General features: G+C 36.3%; 1 protein-coding gene across 1 annotated transcript in view; it reads right to left on the bottom strand.

The window, feature by feature from the left end:
• The window catches only part of LOC111507595 (cholecystokinin receptor), a 324,837-nt gene that overhangs the window by 199,359 nt on the left and 104,319 nt on the right, over positions 1-21,159 (bottom strand). The gene's annotated exons all lie outside the window — the stretch shown is intronic.

Raw genomic sequence — 21,159 nt, 5'->3', positions numbered from 1 at the left:
GGCACCTGTTCAATGTCATCCATTCGGAAGATTCATCGCAAGTAAATTATAATATATGAAAAGCAGAAATCAACTCAACTCTGTCGGGAATTCGGTCGAGAAATTAATTCCAACTAGTCATAAACTTTATCTGCAGTAGATTTAGTATGATGTACTTCTGCGCTCATGAATATTTGGAATTGATTTTGTTTGTTCGAATTAATTGTCGAATTTTTTAGAGGTAAAAAAAACGAAATTCGACAATTTTAGTTTTTGGCAAATATTTCAAAAACAAGCACTTATATCCTCGATCCGAAAAGAGATTATTTTAGTTTTCGAAAATAGGAAACTTCTGCCCAGAAAACCAACCTCTTCACCTAACAATGAATAATAGTCAATATTTTCTATTGCTTCTTGAATGTCAACGTAAATGACAACTACCTGACCTTTGGATATGTCTTGTATCATTCAAGTGGAACTCCTGGTCGTATAATATTATTTCCAATAGTGCAAAGTTACATGAGATGGCGATCAGTTCATAATTGGCTTTCTCTGCTGGGTTGCCCGATTTCAGTACTGGACAGATCTCAGTAAATTTTCACAGCTATGAGTTTCTATAGAAGTATTGAAGATATAAGTTAGCGATTTTGCAAGAATACTGAAGCAGTTCTTTAAAAGAAAATTAGGTATTGGAATTGAATGAGTTATATTTTTAGGAGTGATAAATTTTTGGCAAAGAAAGTGTTTGGCTCTCTGCTACTCCATCTTGATACAAAAAATGTGAGAATCTTTCAAAGAAAATTGCTTCTTTGCATGATCTACACATCCATGTATGGAGTTACTTATTTTCAAATTGATTACTTCCTTCCTTTCTTTGGAAGATTCCCACATTTTTTGTATCAAGATGAAGTAGTAGAAAGCCAAAAACTTTCTTTCCCAAGAAACTAGGTATATTGTCAACTTCAGAAGTCATTTCATTTTTGAGTTTTTTGATGCTTCTAAACTGTCACATTCAGTGATTTATTTTGGAAGGATTATGAGGGTTGGGAGGAGAGTTATCGAGCCAGCTTGATATTATATTATCGGTATTGGATGAAACTTAAACGTCAGAGAAATATTGCGATATACCATTCACCATATCTTTGGAGTTGGTGAATAATTTAGTTTTCTATTCCACGTTGCCAGAAATTCTGAACTCAGAAAAAATCCCTGGATGTATGCAGCATAAGCAGTATTTATTGATTGTTGAATTGCACGACCTGAAAAATTTTTGACAGTGGTCATCATTGTATCGTCAAAAATGTCATAGCTGGATACAGAATTGAAAGATTTTTCGAGTAAACTGTTCCTCAACTATTATTTTCTTTTGAAAACTTTGACATGTATGTTGTTATGAAAAGTGGTAGCTGAAAATGAGGTCTCAATCTGGAATTACTAATTCTGAGTTGCTCGTTTCGACTGGAATACTCTGTATGAAAATCATTCTGTACGAAACCTCACTGAAATAAAAGAATTGTCAAATTCAAAACGAGAAGACAAAGTTGGAATAAAAGCGGAAACAATTCCACTTCAGGAAATATCTGTCATAGCAGTAAATTGGAAAAAAGCATTTCAAACATCAAGGAAAGTGCTTGTGAGAAATAAAACGAATATATTTTTCGCTGCATAATTTCATTATTCAAAGTTTCTGAAAGACATTCTGAAGACTTATGGTCTAATTCTTGTGATTCATAAAAGGACAAGTTAACATTAAAAATAAAGAAAAGTCAATATTTTCTCCAGAAAAGAAAATTTCAGGTTATAATATATAAATGCTTTCATAGTAGGGAATATTCCTTAGTGATACTGTTACATGTTCGAAATTTTATAGGATATTTTTTCAATGAATTTACATATCAATTCAGTGAATGAGGTTATTGGATCTCTTATGGAACTAATTGACTGGATTCTCGGGTGACGAATCAGCAGATTTTGTTGCCAAACGTGCTTTCAAAGCATCTTATGTTTGTAATTTTCTCATTCGACCGGAAGACGTAAACATATTTTTCAACAATCATTCGAGGGTTTGTGGCAACTGAATAGGAGAGATCAGATACAAAATTGAAATATATCTAGCCGAAAATTACACACTGGAGGTATTCCATTCCACAGACATGAAGAGCACAAACGTGATCAAATGCTTGAGAATAGGTCATACCAACCTAACAAACATATTCATGTTCATGCAATATGAAACGATGTACGAGGAGGCTAACAGTGGAACAATTGTGTCGAATATGATGAAGCTAGACAACGATTTGAAATACCAAATCCTCTGAAGGAATGCCTGAAAGATCATAATGAAAATCTAGATGAAATTATAAAATCCATGAAAGCTTTGTACCCAAAAATTCACACAAGAAAACAGATAAAAAACGTGTGCGTCTCTGGACGCCCGACAGAAGTGATGACTTGAACTATTCTAGATGGTAGATACTGGTCCCACACGGCGTCGCCTGGGGTGAGATACCATCGCAACGTCTTAGGCAGCGTGAAGTTGCTTTCGGGTTAAAGCCATTTCGTTGCTGTGCCGCTGTTTCCGGTTTCAAGGGTGGGAATATGAGGAATGCATGATGACGCTCACAGAGTCGAAATATTTCGGAGATAAAATAGCTCTCCAATCGGATGTCCGGGTGGGGGCTGATTTGGGGGCATCATCCTACAGAAGTGATTTGAGAGCCACAATTTCTGAAAGTCAGCAGGATCTTTCTAACATCAGTCCACAGGGAAATAGCAACTGCATTTGCTAACAGGCACACTGTCAACTTCAAAATCGATTTCTGCAACATCGGAGGACTCAACTCAAATATAAAGTCAGTGCACCAATATCTGCAATCAAATAGTCCTCAGAAACCAAAATCAGTGCTTCAACAAACCCCGTCAACTTTCTATATTTCGACTATGGTTCCCAATCCCGATTCAGACGTAACTTTGGAAATTCTTTTTTATCAGGAGCGATCTATCCTGTCAACGAGAGGAAATGCTGGAACCCCAAAACTCTGATGTTATGTGGTTCAAACTATCATCACAGAGGATCACCAAATTCATATGCTGCGTTTATCCACCACCTAGCGATACACAATATAGGGCACTATTCTCTTCACTTCCAAACAACATAGACTTTCTGCAAATCAATCATCCCAGTGCCGAAATTTCCATATTCAGTGACTTCAATGTCCACAAATTGAATGGCTCAACTTTTCAAGTATCAATGACGAAGCTGGAGCTTTTATAATAAGCAGCGGACTTACTCAGATAATGAATGAGCCAACCAGTATTCCTGACCGTGATGGAGAATATGCTAGTCTTCTGGATGTATACCCAACAACCAATTCAGAAATTTACACAGCCACGGTAAGGTCCCCATTCGGATCTTCTGACCACAAACTCATTCCAGTGTTGAGTGAATTACCGATGAATATTAGGAAACAATCTAAGTCGCGCAAAATTCGGCCTTACGGATCAGCTGAATGAGAGGATCTGAAATTTTCCCTGGATGGATGATTGTTTCAGCTCCAAAGATGGATCAACTCGTGCTTCTGAAGTCACGAAGTTATTCTATCATCCATGAATGCATATATTCATTTTTCAATGAAACGACCTTCTAACTGCAAACCTTGGTTCAACAAAAATTGTTAGCAAACTGTCGCCTCCAAAAATCTTGCCTATCGACAGTGGCGCAAAAGTCCCAGTGTCGAAAACCGAACTAGGTTTGTTAATGCTCGTAACAGTTGCAAACTTAGGATAAATGAAAGCAAAAAACTTCACAATCAGTGAATTAGGGACAGACTGCTTGAAAATCCCAATGGTCGGTGGCTATAGCTGGTCGGTGGCTATAGCTGTTAATCAGAACATCACAAAATCTACAATTCCACCACTAACACAAGCGGATGGTTCAATTGCAACAACAATCGTCGAAAAAGCAAATTTACTAGCTGAACAATTTGTGTCCCACTCCACAGTCGATTTTCTGGGAAAATTGAGTGGCCGGCACGCTCTCCTGACCTTACCCCACTAGACTTTTTCTTATGGGGATACCTCAAAACCAAAATTTATGTAACGAAACCAGAAACCATACATGAACTCCAAGAACGCATTAGGCATGAAATCCGTCAATATCTCCAGACATTTTGAAAAATGTAAGAAATGAATTTTACCATCGGCTTGGACTATGCCAGCATGTACTTGGTGAACACTTTGAGCCTCTATTGAATTAAATCTTATTTGTACCATTTTTTTTTAACCGTTACCCTTATGTTTATTGTAAAACTAGATAGTTCACTATAATCTCCTTGATCAAATTTTAAAAATCGATTACTGTTGTTAAGGGAAATAAATTGTTTCTAAAGCACATTACAACCCAACTTTTATTGCTATTCAATAATTTTCTAGGGGTAGCTACCCTGCTTAGGAGTGTACATAATTTGATTTATTACATTGTTAAAATATTTCTCCCTTGAAGGCAAAATCGACCTGTTTAAACATTTTCTTCAAAGCTGCGCATTTTTCATAAGACATGAGGATAATTTGAAAAATGCTAATTTTTTATGCAAATTATTAAATTGATAGTATCTCGGAAACTAATCGACGAAATTTTGAAAATCGAGCACTGCTGTTTAGAGGAATAATATGTCTTTGAAATTTAATACAAATCAACCCTTATTGCTATTTAAAAAAATTTAGGGGGTAGCTACCCTATATAAGGGATGCATGTAATTTGGTTCATTAGAATGTAGAAATGTATCTCTCTTGAAAACAAAATCGACCTATCTCAGGAATTTTGCAAGAAACATTCTGCTACAATTCTACTGAATTTATTCCAGTTAAAGGTACCACACTGTATACATAACAGTATATTAATCATAATGTTCACGAACTGATTATGTTCATGGTCCTTTATTGGCTAACATCTCTCCTGGAATCAAATTATATCGTATCAGAACAGTATATTATTATGTGTTTGTTTTCTACTTTAGTTGTTTGCAAATATCTCCTGATGATTTGCCTTCATGAACCAGGTCAACCGTACTTTTCGATATTCCATCTAGAAGATTATTTTTATGTGAACTACAAGTTACCTTATTTACCAAAATATACGAGATTTTCTCTCAGTGAACCCACTTCTGTATATAACATTTACATATTATTGAGAAAGTAAATTGTCTGGTGAAGGTAGATATTTATTCCGAAAGAGATACGTTCTTTTGGGATAAAATATTTCAATTTTCTCATTGGTCTCTGCTGCATTGAATGAAAAATGCCGATGGAAAATACTCTCCGATTTCTTACCGCTTTTCCTTGATCATTTTCATATGAACACATTTCAACATGGAAGAAAAGTAATATTTTGTAGAAACAGACAACCTTGATAGTTCAACAATTGATATATTTTCCAAAAAGGATCATGTTAAGACACTAAATGACTTTTCAGATATTGTTCAGGGAGATATATCCTAATTGAAAACTGTGCTGAAAATGGCCACCGTGTCTTACCTCCATCCGATGGAGTTGGTCCAAGGAACAACTTCAAACAAAAGAGATGCTTGAGATGGATTTTTCGAATTTTAGTACTCATTCGATTTTCAGTTTGAAATTTTTTCCGACACTTATAGTAATGTCGACTTCTACGTTTCAAAGATAACTGAGAGAGAGAAAGTTGGAATTGTTTGTATCCGTTTCTCACAAAACGAAATATAGCATTTCAAAAATGAAGTCGTCAGCTTCACTTTGCTTAGTGAGACTTTTTGAGAGTTTTCAACTGAATTTCCTGACTTGTCAAACTAGGGGTTCTAAAAATTAAGAACAAACGAGTTAGTCTATTTATATTCATGAATGGCGTTGACATTTTACGCGTGGGTGGGAAATTGAAAATTTCCGATCATAAATTCGACATAAAACATTCTATGTTGTATCCATGGTTAACGAAATTCAACAAAATTGACTTTTCAGAAGTGACATATCATATATTGTACTGCATGCAGATCACCAACTTTCACCAGCCAACGTCAAAAACTCTTTCTGGCCATCAACTGGGCCCATCAACAGCCTATCAACGATTTTTTTCACTTTCACTAGTAAGGCTGCGATATATTGTTGGGTCTAGGCTCACTGCTTATGCTTGATATACTGACAATAAATTCATGAGGATGCCAGGTGCATTCCAGCATATCCTGCATCTGGTTTCAGAAACCTCCAGGCTACGCAAGACTTGTTGGAGACACTATCCTGAGAGGCTTTGATGAACCCCTCATTTTGTGACTTCAGTCTACTTGATATGAGGAGAGTGAAGATTAGATGTTTTGATGAGTCGAAGTCTTCAATATTATGATGAAGCATTTGGCTAAACAACTCTATCATCGCTCGATGATAGAGTTGTCATCACCCGATTCAGTATAGATAACTACACCAAGTTCATCTACTGTTCATACAGCTGCCTCAAAGAGAAATTCTTTAATTCCTACACTTTCATGGTTTCAGACCATATAGAGAACTGGAACTCCATTCTGTCGACATTTCAAACTCAAACGTCAGTAGACTCGCCATCTTCGGAGATAAATAATTGTGGAACGGATGATTCGGGACGGAAATTCCATTGGAGATACATGAGGAATGGTAAACATGTTCAAAGCATCAACTTTATTTGTCCGCCATAGACAAAATGTTATGAAGATAAATAATAAAAAATGCAAGAAAATGAAGATTCAAAATTGAGCTACTAAATGAGCTACTTAAATGAATACTGAATACTGTCTCCGGGGATCCGCAGTTATATTATTAAGTTTGTGTGAGCTCGTCAGATTTCCGCTCTAGTGAGATGCAAGAAAGAAGGGGGCTTAGGAAATCTTCTAGTATTGCTGAACTACTCTGAAGCATTTGATCGTATTAACCACTCCCTACTTCTGGCAATACTGAAGTACCTGGATTTTGTCTCCCTGATCACTCTGCTTGGAAATTATTTGCTGAACCATTCTCAGTGTATCATACTCAATAACAAAAAATCGAATACAATGAATAATAGGGTCCCTCAAGGATCAATTTTAGGTCCACTTCTCTTTGTTTTATATACATCTCAGTTCTCACACTGCCTTCTTCACACATTCATGAATTGTTACGCAGACGATACACAAGTTGTATTTACAATTCGATGAAAATTCACCCAATAATGCGCTCGAACAAATGAGCCATGATCTGCACTCTCTGATAACTGAATCAAGTAAATATCGTCTCTCTGAAAACCCATCTAAATCTTGTGTTATGCTCTTTGGTAGACCAAATGCAAAGAATCGTTGCAGTGAATTGATTAACATTTCCATCGATGGGGTTCAATTACCAAAAAGAGACGTCACGAAAAATGTAGGCCTTTATCTCGACAATTCTCTACGTTTCACTACACATGTTTTTCAGATTCTTTGGAAGGGTTATATGAATCTAAAATTAGTATACTCGAGTAAAAATCTTTTGAACAAAAAAAATAATAAAATATTACTCTGCGACGCATTGGTACTTTCTCATTCCAACTATGCTGATACTGCTGGTTCAGAACTCTTGGAATCTGACAGGCAGAGATTTCAAAAACTGCAGAATTCGTGCATAAGGCTCGTCACAGGCGTAAGGAGACGTGAGCATGTGTCTTAATACTTGGAACAATTCGGGTGGCTGAACATGGATGGTGGGAGCACACTGTATTCTGCTAGTTTATTCCATAAGGTTACATCCACTGGGAAACCTACCTATTCACGAAACTGTCCTTTGGAACCGATATACATAATCTATATTTAAACTCAGTTTTATCTTCCTCTTTGAAGATGATCAATTGGTGATCGAAACACGTGTCGAAGTGTTAAAAATAACGATTTGGTGTTGGGAAAAACTCCAGTAATATTCATTACTACACCAAAGGTTTCAAACAGTGCATCATAAGTGTATTAATATAAGTTATCTATTACTGGTTGGATGGAAGAGCGATTTTTGCCTTGATTTATCATGCGCAGACGTTGAACTGTGCCATTTGTTAGGTTAGATTAGTATCTCTTCTACTGAGTAACCTTTCAATAAAAGCATTCAGGACCCTAGTCTGGCCAGATGTTGTGGTACAGCTAGTCCTCAGGGTATTATACAGGCTGATTCACGGTGGATGGCACATTAGACGTTTCTGGTGAACCAGACAACGGATCACTTTGAAAATTTGATAGAGGACATATTCGGACATTCTCTAGCCAACTAAAATATTTTTGACGATGCGGTGTTGCCGCTTCTATTAGAAAGCGGTAGCAACTTTGATTTTTCAAATGGAACACTCTGTATATAATATTATTTTTGGAATCTCCAACAATTGCCCGACAACTTTTCTTGATATTTCCCTATACCTGTCTGTTACCGTTTTCGAAATAAAAATTAATTTCAATTTTTTTCTCCGAAAATCATGACTTCTAAAAATGCCGATATCTTTTAGTTAAGAAGTACTATGATATCGAAATTTGGTTTGGAGTTAGGTGATACTTGGACACTTCCCACACGTCAGCCTAATTTCCGTTACTTCAATACAGGGTGGTAAAAAAATACAGTTTTTTCGTTTGCTTGAAAAAGTTGCTGAAATTTGATTATTTTAAATAGAACACCCTGTATATTATTGGAAATTCGAAAAGCTGCTGAAATTTGCTTCCTTTCTATGTATATCATACCTATACCTAACTAGTCAAGTTTCGGACTTATGAACATTTATTTGTGAAAATGTCCCTTCAGAATGGTATTTCCATTCGGTATTTGGTAAGCAGGCCACGATTACTATTTGACAGTAGCGTTGTGACATTCTCCTAATAATATCGACATTTTTGTCACTTCAGAAGTTGCAAATACCTTCAAAACGATGGAACAAAACTATTCAAACGAAGTTCTTATGAATTTGTTCATTATTTTTGGATAGTGTGACAAAATTATCAGCAGAACATGTAGAAAGTTCAATGAAATGTATCCGAATCTACCGCCAATGAACCTCAAGAAATTTATACGAATTCAGAACAATTTCAATGCATTTGGATCAACTTTAAAAGCACCAAGAAACTTGCCTCGACCCGTAACTTTCGAAGACAACCAGATTAATGTCTTAGCATATTTTCACGCATTTCCCGAGTCATCGATAATAAGTGCTGAAGAAGATTTGGGTATAAAATATTCATCGGTTCAAAGAATCTTGCGAATACATAAAATGCATGATTATAAATTCACCAAAATTCAAGCAATGAAGCCTCAAGATCCTCAACAGAGAGTAGAATTTTGTGAAATGTTGTTGACACGCATTCAAGAAGATCCACTTCTTTTAAATAAAATTATTTGGACTGATGAATCGAAATTTTCTAGAGAAGGGATTTTCAATAGAAAAAATCGTCATTATTGGTCCAGTGAAAATCCTCACGTCACAAAAGAAGCCGGATTTCAAGAAAAAATTAGTTTTAATGTCTTCTGCATGTTGATGGACAACAAATTGAGGTACGTGATATACGAGGAGTCATTAACATCCAGAAGCTACCTGAATATTTTGGAGAATACTGTAGACAGTTTCGTGGATAACCTGCCACTCGAAGATTATCGAAACTGTTGGTACCAACTAGACGGAGCTCCTGCACATTGCACAAGAGAAGTGAGCGCAGAACTGGATAGACTATTTGACGATCGGTGGATGAGGCGCTTGGGACCATGGAATTGGCCAGCGAGATCACCCGATCTTAATCCATTAGATTTTTATTTGTGGGGAATGTTTAAAGAAGAAGTTTACAAAATACCCGTGCGTTCGAGAGATGAATTGTTAGAAAGGATTGCCCAAACATTTGAAGATTTGGATCCCAATGAAATCAGATCTGCCACCACGAAAGCAGTCAACACCCGCATTTTAAAGTGCTTGGAAGTGAACGGCCAGCGATTCGAACATATTTTGAAATATTCCACATGATTGTTTTACTTTTTTATAATTATTCATATCAATATTTCCAATTTCAAGTTTCTTGGTGCTTTTTTAAAGTTTATCCAAACATATTGAAATTGTTCTGAATTCGTATAAATTTCTTGAGGTTCATTGGCGGTAGATTCGGATACATTTCATTGAACTTTCTACATGTTCTGCTGATAATTTTGTCACACTGTCCAAAAATAATAAACAAATTCATAAGAACTTCGTTTCGTTTGAATAGTTTTGCTCCATCGTTTTGAAGGTATTTGCAACTTCTGAAGTGACGAAAATGTCGATATTATTAGGAGAATGTCACAACGCTACTGTCAAATAGTAATCATGGCCTGCTTACCAAATACCGAATGGAAATACCATTCTGAAGGACATTTTCACAAATAAATGTTCATAAGTCCGAAACTTGACTAGTTAGGTATAGGTATGATATACATAGAAAGAAAGCAAATTTCAGCAGCTTTCCGAATTTTTAATAATATACAGGGTGCTTCATTTAAAATAATGAAATTTCAGCAACTTTTTCAAGCAAACGAAAAAACTGTATTTTTTTACCACCCTTTATTGAAGTAAAGGAGATTAGGCTGACGTGTGGGAAGTGTCCAAGTATCACCTAACTCCAAACCAAATTTCGATATCATAGTACTTCTTAACTAAAAGATATCGGCATTTTTAGAAGTCATGATTTTCGAAGAAAAAAATTGAAATTAATTTTTATTTCGAAAACGGTAACAGATAGGTATAGGGAAATATCAAGAAAAGTTGTCGGGCAATTGTTGGAAATTCCAAAAATAATATTATATACAGAGTGTTCCATTTGAAAAATCAAAGTTGCTACTGCTTTCTAATAGAAGCGGCAATACCGCATTGTCGAAAATATTTTAGTTGGCTAGAGAATGTCCGAATATGCTCTCCATTAAATTTTCAAAGTGATCCGTTGTCTGGTTCACCAGAAACGTCTAATGTGCCAACCACCGTGAATCAGCCTGTATAATATCCAATGCATCCCACTATGATGATAATGATTACTATCATTGGAATTATTTCACCAGCATCGATGAGCCCATTTCCCGAAGCTCAAAAACTACGGGGATGTAAATAATATTATTCAATATCATTACGTCATTGACTAACTCCCTATATAGCAACATCATCTGCCAAACATTGTGATCAACAATGGATTCCAAATAAAATATATTTTTCCCGGTCATGAATTGCATTTATCTCTCGTAAAAGTCAGTTCACTTCAAATGGAAATCGTATCCCCTTATATTTCGAAGCTCATTCCATCCAAGATATTGAATGCAAATAGGTGATGAAGGATTATAGGGTGGTGAAGTTTCACCGCTTATTGAATTGTGGAGTTCATTCCTTCGAAAGCGTCGAAGTTGTTCGAGAGTTTCAAGAGATATAAAACAATTCGCCCAAAATTCATAAGTTTTGTATCGAATTAATGAATTTATGTACCCCGAGTTATTCGAATAATCACGTTCCTCTAAAACGATAATTGTTTCTGTGGGAACTGGCAGTCAATGCTAGCTTTTTGTTAGTGTTTCTCCGCTGATTCGACCAAAAAATTCATTTTCACTGAAATGATTCAAATTGAATTGGGGTGATTTAATGATGAACCCAACGAAAATCCTTTATTGAAATCAGTTAACTCATTTCATTGTTATTTTTAATAATTGTTGCAATGGTAGTGAATAAGAACATGAACAAGAAAAAAACACCAGTTACATAGTAACATACAAATAATAATATATTCTCGTTTCATTGTGATATTCTAGGCTAATCTATGTATATAAGACCTTAAAATCTAAAATAGATGATACCCAATGGATACTCAACCCAAACAATGATACCTAATGGAAAAACAACAACTAACCCAGCTAATGCCGCGCAGAGAGTTGGTTTTACTTCAACTCTCTCGCGCACCTGTGCAACGTCTTAGACTTGGAAGATTCGTCGAAAGTTATTTTCCACTATGAAGAGCAGAAATTAATTTCGTTTGGTCGATCCGACCAACCGATAGACCGGTTTCGCGGTGTTTGCCCCATCGTCAGTAAGGGGTATGGTCTCTTCAGAACGGTGTGAACCGTCTGAATATCATGACCAAACAAATATAATTCCAGCTACAAATATTATTTCAGCTGCAGTTGATTCGACATAGTGTGGAGCAGTGTGTAAAAAATTATCGATGGCGGCATCTAATATAACTAAGGAAGACCATTCGTAAAACTAATTCTGGGTACCGAACATCCAAATTCAATCCCAACCAGAAGTGAGAGCTCTCCGATTGATGAAATCATTCCGCAAAAAATGTAAAAAAATTTTTTTGAAGGTTCAGATCTCGAAAACTCTGGCTGTGGACACTTTCAACTAGCACACTTAGAACTGCAAAATATCAAAATTTCTGTAAAATTCACGGCAAGTCATTTCTCATATAAAATGTTGAGGAAACATTTTGCCAACCGAAACAAAATTAATCTTCATATCCATTGCAACACCGAAACAACCGTCTATTTTTAAAGAAAAAATCGCACTCGGTAAACAGGTAGAATTTAAATTATTTTGTCCCCTCGCTGAATTGCTGTCTGAAATCATTTGAAGGGATTGAATTACATCAGTTTCACTAAATAAAAATCATGTGGTGCTCTGTTGCTCATTGATATTTACTGTCAACTTGACATTATTGTTGAAAAATTTTGTTGCATTAACCCCCAGACCAGTTTTCATATTGCATTTGCTGTTTCAAGTATTGTTATTCCTTGTATCATTGTTTTTTCTGTTGTTTCTGCCGCGTTTTTGTTCCCATTTTGTTAATTGTTCCTGTGTTTATATTAGGTACTGTTTCTGTGTTCCAGTTTTTTCTGTTCATGAGTTCCTGTTCATATACTAATATTGATTAAGTTCCTATTATAACTGATATCAGCTTATTTTGATTAACAAAGTTCAACATGACACGACTGTCACAAAATTGAAATTGTTTTAACTTTTGGTGAAGGCGCGAGGTCTTATTGTGAAGCTGTCGTTAAATTCAATAGAGCACCGGCCAATTAACAAAGGACAGAAAAATTGTAAAACAACATATTGAAGATGATACTATATTGGCGGCTTATTAAGCTAATCCTAGAATTAGTTCGAGAAACTTGCATGCGTTCAAACCCAAATTTCTACATACTTTGCACGAAGGAGATGAAATCAGCCGTATTGTTCATGGATACAGGAAAATTATCTCAATGACAGGAATTTTCCAAAGTATTTCCTATACAGTGATGATGCTACCTTTACTACGAATCCTGTTGTTTCTTCTCAGGACATGAGATTTTGGGCTGGACAAAATCCAAATCAGGTGGTGAATTATAGAGTGTGTGTAGTGTGGTATTCTGAACAAAATCCGATCTGAATCTAAACGGACGACTATTTATTGATTTCCTCGAAAATGCATTTTCCGATGTGTTGGAAGAACTACCTTCAGATGTGAGACACAACATGATTTTTCAGTTAGATGGTTCATCAGTTCACAATAGTGTCATAACAAGGGTTTAGTTATAGGAACCTACCTATCAAATGGATAGGACCCAATAGCCCTTTTGTAGCATGGCCACTACGATCCCCAGATCTACCTCCACTGGATTTTTATTCAAGAGGAACATTGAAAATGAAATTTATAAGGGTAGGCCGACAAATAGGAAAGATCTCTATGCAAGAATTATACGAGCGTGAAGAGAAATCACACGATTTCTGAGAAGAGTTGGAGGAAATGATAGATAGTGCATAGAAAAATGTGTTCGCTTGGAAAGAAGTTTGATAGAAGGCAGAGAAATATAAAATTGTCAACAATTGAATCAATTGAAATACATTGTTTTGTTTTTTACATGAAAACGTGATTTTGAAAGTAATAATTCGAAAGAGTTTTGAACTACATTAAAATTTTCGCCACAAAAAATACTTGGTCGTTTTGAAAATAGTGGGAAGATGGGAATCTGAATTAACATTAAACATCCTGGAACCTCATTGTTGTTATATTTCCTTTCCACTTACAAAATTAACATTTCCTTTCATATTTTTTCGTGAGGAGGAATAAGTTTCCTGATAAAAAATAAATTATTTATGTGAAAACAAAAGTCATATAAAAAAAAATCTACTTCAATAACTACGGAAGATACGGGGGTGTTTCCATGAGAAGTGAAACAGATTTGGATTTTTCAGGACTCAAAAATCTGGCAGGGAAAAAGTGTATTCGTAGTAAGTTGGTAGTCCTGAACACGAATTTTGAGCCTGTTTTGTCCTCTAGTGTATTTTACCGTAAAAATGGGTTTTTCCACCTCGAGTGGCGAGCTGTGTATATCACTATAGTCAACCCCATTCAGGTTGCAGATGCAGTTTGAGCATTACCATCAGTCTTGAGTGTTTCATCATTCTACCTCGATTATTACGGAAGATACGGGGGTGTTTCCATGAGAAGTGAGACACACTGTATGCATATATTATATTACATAGAATACCAGTTTGAATTGGGGATTGCAATAATATTTTTATACTAGACCATTGGAAAAAATTGGAATTTCCAGTTAGGACAGATTGTACGAGTTGTCTTCAGCTGTATATTCTACGTGTTTGAGGTCTGTGAAGTTAATAACAACCACAAATCATTTCTCTGGAGAATTCGCATTATACCTCTCAATGCAAAAATGAATAATCGAACGGTCTTTGTCAAGGCATGGTTAATTTCAAAAGAGAGTTTCAGCTCTCATACATCCGACGTTCTACTACGGCTCCGGCCGAAACGAGTGACCCACTAGTTGGCCTACAGTTACGTTTATGCCTCAGTAGTGGTGTGGTTCGTAAGGTATTCTCGTATTTTGAAACCAACTTTATATTGAATAACTCTTTCCCAACTTTTACGTTTCACACACTAAAAGATTCACTTTTCTCAATGCTCTAATAAAAATTGTAAATGCAAGTTACAAGTGACAAAACTAGAATTAGTGAAATAATGTCAAGCCTATATTTATAATACAATTCAAACAACGACATGTCTGTGCAGTATGAAAGAGTATTCATGGTAAAAACGCAAGTTATAACAAATATTTTTCGGCAGAAAGCAATTCAGCATAAAAAGTATCGGTAGAAAGCAAGTCAGCATAAATACATCCCAGAATAACTGTTGGCTGCAGGGTAGGAATTGGGAACGTAACTCTTCCTCGACATATTTGCCCCACCCAGGACGAAATACATCTGAAGGTACGCCAACCCAGCTCACTTACAGAACAGCCTACGTAGGCTATGTCGCTGCACTAATGGCTTGGGGCTTTAAACGTCCGTGTGCCTCTGAAAGCAGTTTGCATCATCAAGCTAAGTGGATAGTTAGGTCTAATCGCAGAAGAATTTGTGTAGGCGGCGAAGAATTCATAGGGAACCTTCTGGTCCAGCCTGTGATAGCCTGTACAACCTCCGTGGCAACATTAGTTCAGTTAATGGCTGGGAACTTTCCCTAACTTGCTCTCACTACAATTTCCACGAGAGATAGAGATGCCAAAATTCCCGTGTCATCAAATGCTGGTGTTCCATTAAGTTCTGGAGAACCTCGCGGGTTTTGGACCTTCTGACGAACTTGCCGGCTTTAGTCAAAGATCGGCAAGCAGCCTTGAGACTGAAGGTATATCGAAAATCCACATACAGCCGGACACTTCATCAGAAAGACACTTCGAAAAAGACCGTCTCTTGACGATAAAAATGATTGCGTAAACACGAGCGATACATAAGTGGAACCACTTTTTAAGCTGACACCCTTTTTAGCGCACCAAGTTTATTGGTGTATCTCAAATCCACGTCCAGCCGGGTATTTCGGTAGAAAGAAGCGGTGGTTTGACCAATCTTCAAAACCGACAACTTGAAAAGTTCTCCTGAAATGCCATCGTAAAAAAAATTCACATGTTTTAAGAATTTGAAAGTCACCGGTAGATAGCTGTTCCAGTCCGTTGGGAATCATCAGTACCGAGCAGGCGATCCTTGATTGAAGACAAAATGTGAAGGACCGAGAAGAGTTCTTGATAAAAATAACTGCGTAAATGCAAGCGAGATGATAGTGGAACATCCTGTTGGTACTTCATGTACGGTAAATTTTCCAATAATTAGATTTAATCAGCATCATGAACAAGGTAGACAACACTGTCTCGGATCTTTTGGATAATGTTTAATTCATTCAATAAATCAGGTCGTTTCATCGAAGGATTCAGAAGTCGAACGCATGATACGATTTCGATTAAGATTGCGTATCCTTTCCACTTATCACAATTTATGGGTTCTGATTCAACAAAGTGTTTGTGGGATAAAATTATCTGGATTGAGTATAAGGAAACTTGTGACATATTGCTATTGAGCGGCAAAGACAGAGGAAAATGGTTTCGAATCTATCAAAAAGTCGTAACCCCGAGTTGTGGACGTGAATCTGCATATTTTTGCGTCGTGTCGGTCATAGGGGAGAGTGAGGTCTATCCAGAACTATATTTCACTATCACTGATGGTTGAAACATTGTCTTCAGAATGAATTAATGTTCTTGAACTTTATTTTTGAACTTGAAATATACTCCACAACGAGCACTATTCCCAAGCACCTGAAAACGCCAGTTTGGTTGGTGAAACGCGCGTCGAGAATAGTATTACATTTCTGGTGATTGGGAAAAGTGCTTGTTTTGAATTTATTTTAGGCCAGAGGTTCCTGTTTTACTTTTCAATGAAAATAGAATTTTATAATTTTTCCTGTATCACATTATTGAATCTCTCTATACATTTGTGTTAGGAATCACACGTCAAAAGGTAAGACCTCTTTAGTTCTTAGTTCGCACAAGTCTCGACTTCTGAGGGTTGTCGTTTGTAGGGGCGCGATAGCTGGTTAAAGGAAAAAAACACACATTTAGCTATTCTGGCCTCCTAAGCCAAAAAGACTTATCTCATTCCTTATATAAGGACACTTCGAGCTGTATCTGATCCATTTACTCGGCAAAATAGACGTACCTCTTCCGTATTGTGCAGCTAAAGTGCTAGAAATATAAGACGTATCTCAAAAATGAAACAAAAACCTAAGCAGTTTAGACGTAACTCATATTTCTAAGCAAAACGGCCGCTTCTCAGATATGCGTCTACTTCGCCTATGAATTCTGGCAATTTACAATTTGACCTTCACAGAGATACGTCTACATCACTTTCAATCAGTAGCTTCCCTGATTGATACCTCAGTTTGCCGCAGTATCAGCGCTGTAGGGTTCTTATCAGCCTCATCTGTAAAGTTTGTTGTTTAGTCATCGAAACTGTCAAATGCCGTTTGAAAATTAAAAGCCGTAAAAGGTGCTGCTCATAAAACCGAGGGCCTGCCAATAGAGCTACAGCATTTTTCCTCACAATACAAATTAACTCGTACACAGCCGAGGCCATATTGACATGATATTATGGTTCAGGTAACCGTCCACAGAGGATCGTATAATATCACATATAAAAATGACTTTGATGGTCCATCATTTGATCTTAGTTTTTTAACAGCCAAGATAACAAAAAATGGAAAACTGCGGCCACCCAAAAAAAAAACGAAATTTCTTGGAATTTATTCGCAGAAAAAAGCCAATATAATAAAAAATTTGTCTGGAATTATGAAAAATCGGTTGCAATTCTGGGACAAATTTTCGGTTTCAGATGAGAACTGAACAAAATTTATGCTTTCTATTCATATTCTAGTTTACTTTTGGGTTTATTTCCAGTATAAATATATATTATTATCTGAAAAATTCTTTTAATATCCTGCAAATGTAGCGTATCCTTCCTGTATCACATTATTAATAAACCGTTTCTATATAATTTTTTATTTATTATTCAATCTTATATCCAAGTCCGTGTGATAAGAAACAGAATCCAACGTTATCTATTAATTAATCGTTAGCGCAAAGAGACGTATCTCAAATTTTCATTCACAATTCCTTAGCCAATTAGCCGTATCTCAGTTTAAAACTAAAATAGTAGTTTATGTAAGACAAGTTAACAAAATGGTTCAGACTTTCACGGCTGAGGTTTTCAGTGGCATTGCTTTTCGAGCTTGAAAGCCGTGTATTTTTGGAATTTCTTCCTGACGTTTCGCTGGCGCGAGTGGCTAGCTTCTTCAGAGGTTTAACCATCATGGCTTGCTGTCGGATGACTACCTTTCAGGCTTCGTAAAGCGTATTTATGCCTTATCAGGTAATCAGTTGTATTTGTACCTGTATTTGTACCTGAATTTCAACATAAAAGAAAAAGCGGTAAACCTCTATTGAATATGGAACCCCATTTTAAGGAATTCTAGAATAACGAACAGGACAACAGGCAGCAAGATCGTTAATGTTCCAGGTTCAATTGTAGGTACGAGTATAGGTACAAGTGCAGGTACAAATACAGGTACCAATACAACTGACTACCTGACAAGGCAGAAATAGGCTTTACGAAGCCTAAACTTAGTCATCGGACAGCAAGTCATGACGGTTAAACCTCTGAAGAAGCTAGCCACTCGCGCCAGCGAAACGTCAGGAAAAAATTCCAAAAATCCACGGCTTTCAAACTCGAAAAACAGTGAAACTGAGGAGTCAAATTGTTTTGACACTTTGGTTATTCAGACGAAAAATTTTGCTGTCATTATCAGAATAAATATCAACTGTATTTCAACTAGAATTTTCATTCAACCCAGTATTTCAATGAGTATCACTAGAACATCAGAAATTTACGCAATAAAAATAAATACATTCTTTTTTGTAACTGGTATTTTTACAGCTGATATTTCTATCTCTCTAACTATTCCCGAGTTTGAATATTGCACTGGTAAGGAAGAAATGTGTTAATTGAACTTTTGTGTTATGGTTGAGGGTTGAATTACTAATTAGGGCGTTATTGGATTCCCAATCACACCAAGGCTGTTTCAGAGTGGTGCGTCGGAAGTGCACTCGCACGTTTTCGAGTAAATGGAGGGGTGTGGCTGAAAAATCCTTCATCAACATACAGGGTGTAGCAATTGAAATGATTTGAATTTTCGACGATGATGTTGAATATAAGAATATAAGATTTTACGGCCGGAGTCAAGATTAGAGATAACAAAATCCGGACTGGTAGACGGTGGTTGAAAGAATCTTCCATTACCAAACGTTCCAAAGTCTCAGCAACAACAAACTTCAAAATACTATCTTTGGACTTTATTGTCAACACATATACTACTGAAGACATCTATGACAGCAGGAGCAAATGAATCGTTCAGTACTACTAACTTCACTGGACCACGGCTTAGCAGATTTGATTCTTTCTTTTTATGGAATTGAATAATAGAAAGGATCTTTCATTACCAAACGTTCCAAAGTCTCAGCAACAACAAACTTCAAAATACTATCTTTGGGCTTTATTGTCAACACATATACTACTGAAGACATCTATGACAGCAGGAGCAAATAAATCGTTCAGTACTACTAACTTCACTGGACCACGGCTTAGCAGATTTAATTCTTTCTTTTTATGGAATTGAATAATAGAAAACAATTCAGGTGATAAATACTTTACCTGTAGAGAATAATACATGTTTTGTTTACTGTATTTTTTCTCAATCACATTTGTAGTAGGTAACAAGCACTTTCATAACTCCTAGAGAGTTTTTTGAAGTAGTGGTTAGAACTCAAAACCAGTGTGCCGGTGGTCCTGAATTCAATCTTGGTTCAAGTAGCATCTTCTATAGTTTTTCCATATTTTTCCGATTCAATTATCAAACTATATTTGAAATTGAATAAAATAAAAAGAGAAAATATTTTTGAATGCTCATTTAGGATACTTCTTGTTATGAAATTCACAGAAACCTATGTGATTTTCTAGACTAGCGTTTCCTAATATGACTGACAACTAGTCCGTGCAAAGCTTATTGTTGAATCATCTGAAAGTGAAACTTTCAACGGGTGATGATCGACTGTTTTGCCAAACATGCGCCAAACTAACTGACTATTATATGAAAACAAGTATTGCTGAGACACCAGTCAATCTAATAATAACACTGATGATCTTCAAACATGACTCAACCTCTGACGGAAGCACTAAACTCTTACGAAGGTTCGAAATAGTTGAACACTTCAATCTAGCAGACCACTATATTATCTTCAAGCAGTCATTGTTCACTGTGGTTCTGGCGGTGAATCTGGTCATTATTGCACATTGGTCAAATATGAAACGGGCTGGTTCGAGTTTAACGATAGTTGTGTCACTAAGTGTTCTGGCGATGTATTGAATATATTGGAGCCTCTGGAGACACCCTACATGAAAGAGAGGACATTGGCAGCTGCTTCAGATGATGGGGTGCTGCAGGTTTTTCCGGGTTTTCCTGCAGCTGAAAAAGCAAATGCACCACTGGAATCAATGAAGTCGCCTCGGAGCGCCAATTACTTTGGTTGTTTCATAATTTCATGATTTGTATTACTGTTTTCTTTTATTCATCTTCATTGTTCCATATAAATTTACTCCACGCCTGAAGCGAAAATGCTATTGTATAGCGAAACACGCGTCGGGGTTTGGTGAACTTACAAATGGAAATCTCACATTGAAGTTTTCTTTTTGAATACGTTATAATTTCATCAAGTATTGGTCAGTTCTATTATACTATTATAATACGTATGAATATTTTATGTTTTCCGGCTCAGTGATTTCAGGGTATTCGTCAATTTTTTTATTTCCTGAATTTGCCAGATTTTTCGCGTATAAGAGTAACGGCAACGAGTTTTCTCCATATCCAATTGAGCTTCAATTTGCAACTCATCCAAAGTATTCACTCCGTAGATATTAGCTGTGCCATCTGCGAAACCGATTACGGTTCCCTCATTTTTCGGCATCAACAAATTATTCATGTGAATTGTATTTGGATGAGAAATCCCAATACTATCAAGAATACATTTTTTGAAGTACATCGATACCCAGACTGCTTCTCTCTGTTGAAATCAATACCTTGTCCATTAGAAAATTTTTGCGAAGCATCTGTCCGATCAAAAAAGAGTTATTCCACAAATTAAATCAGAAAAATGATGGCTATATCAAAAACCAGGTTTTTATACATATCAATCTCGGCCCTGGGGTAGAAGCAGTTCCCAAATGGCCATTGCCATTGATACCGACGGATTTCCATCTTCGAGACAGGTCATATT

Source organism: Leptinotarsa decemlineata, unplaced genomic scaffold (assembly GCF_025532065.1).
Source record: "Leptinotarsa decemlineata unplaced genomic scaffold, Ldec_3_MD MMD2_tig00026314_RagTag_RagTag, whole genome shotgun sequence".
Classification (NCBI taxonomy): domain Eukaryota; kingdom Metazoa; phylum Arthropoda; class Insecta; order Coleoptera; family Chrysomelidae; genus Leptinotarsa; species Leptinotarsa decemlineata.
This window is presented reverse-complemented; position numbering and strand designations above follow the sequence as displayed.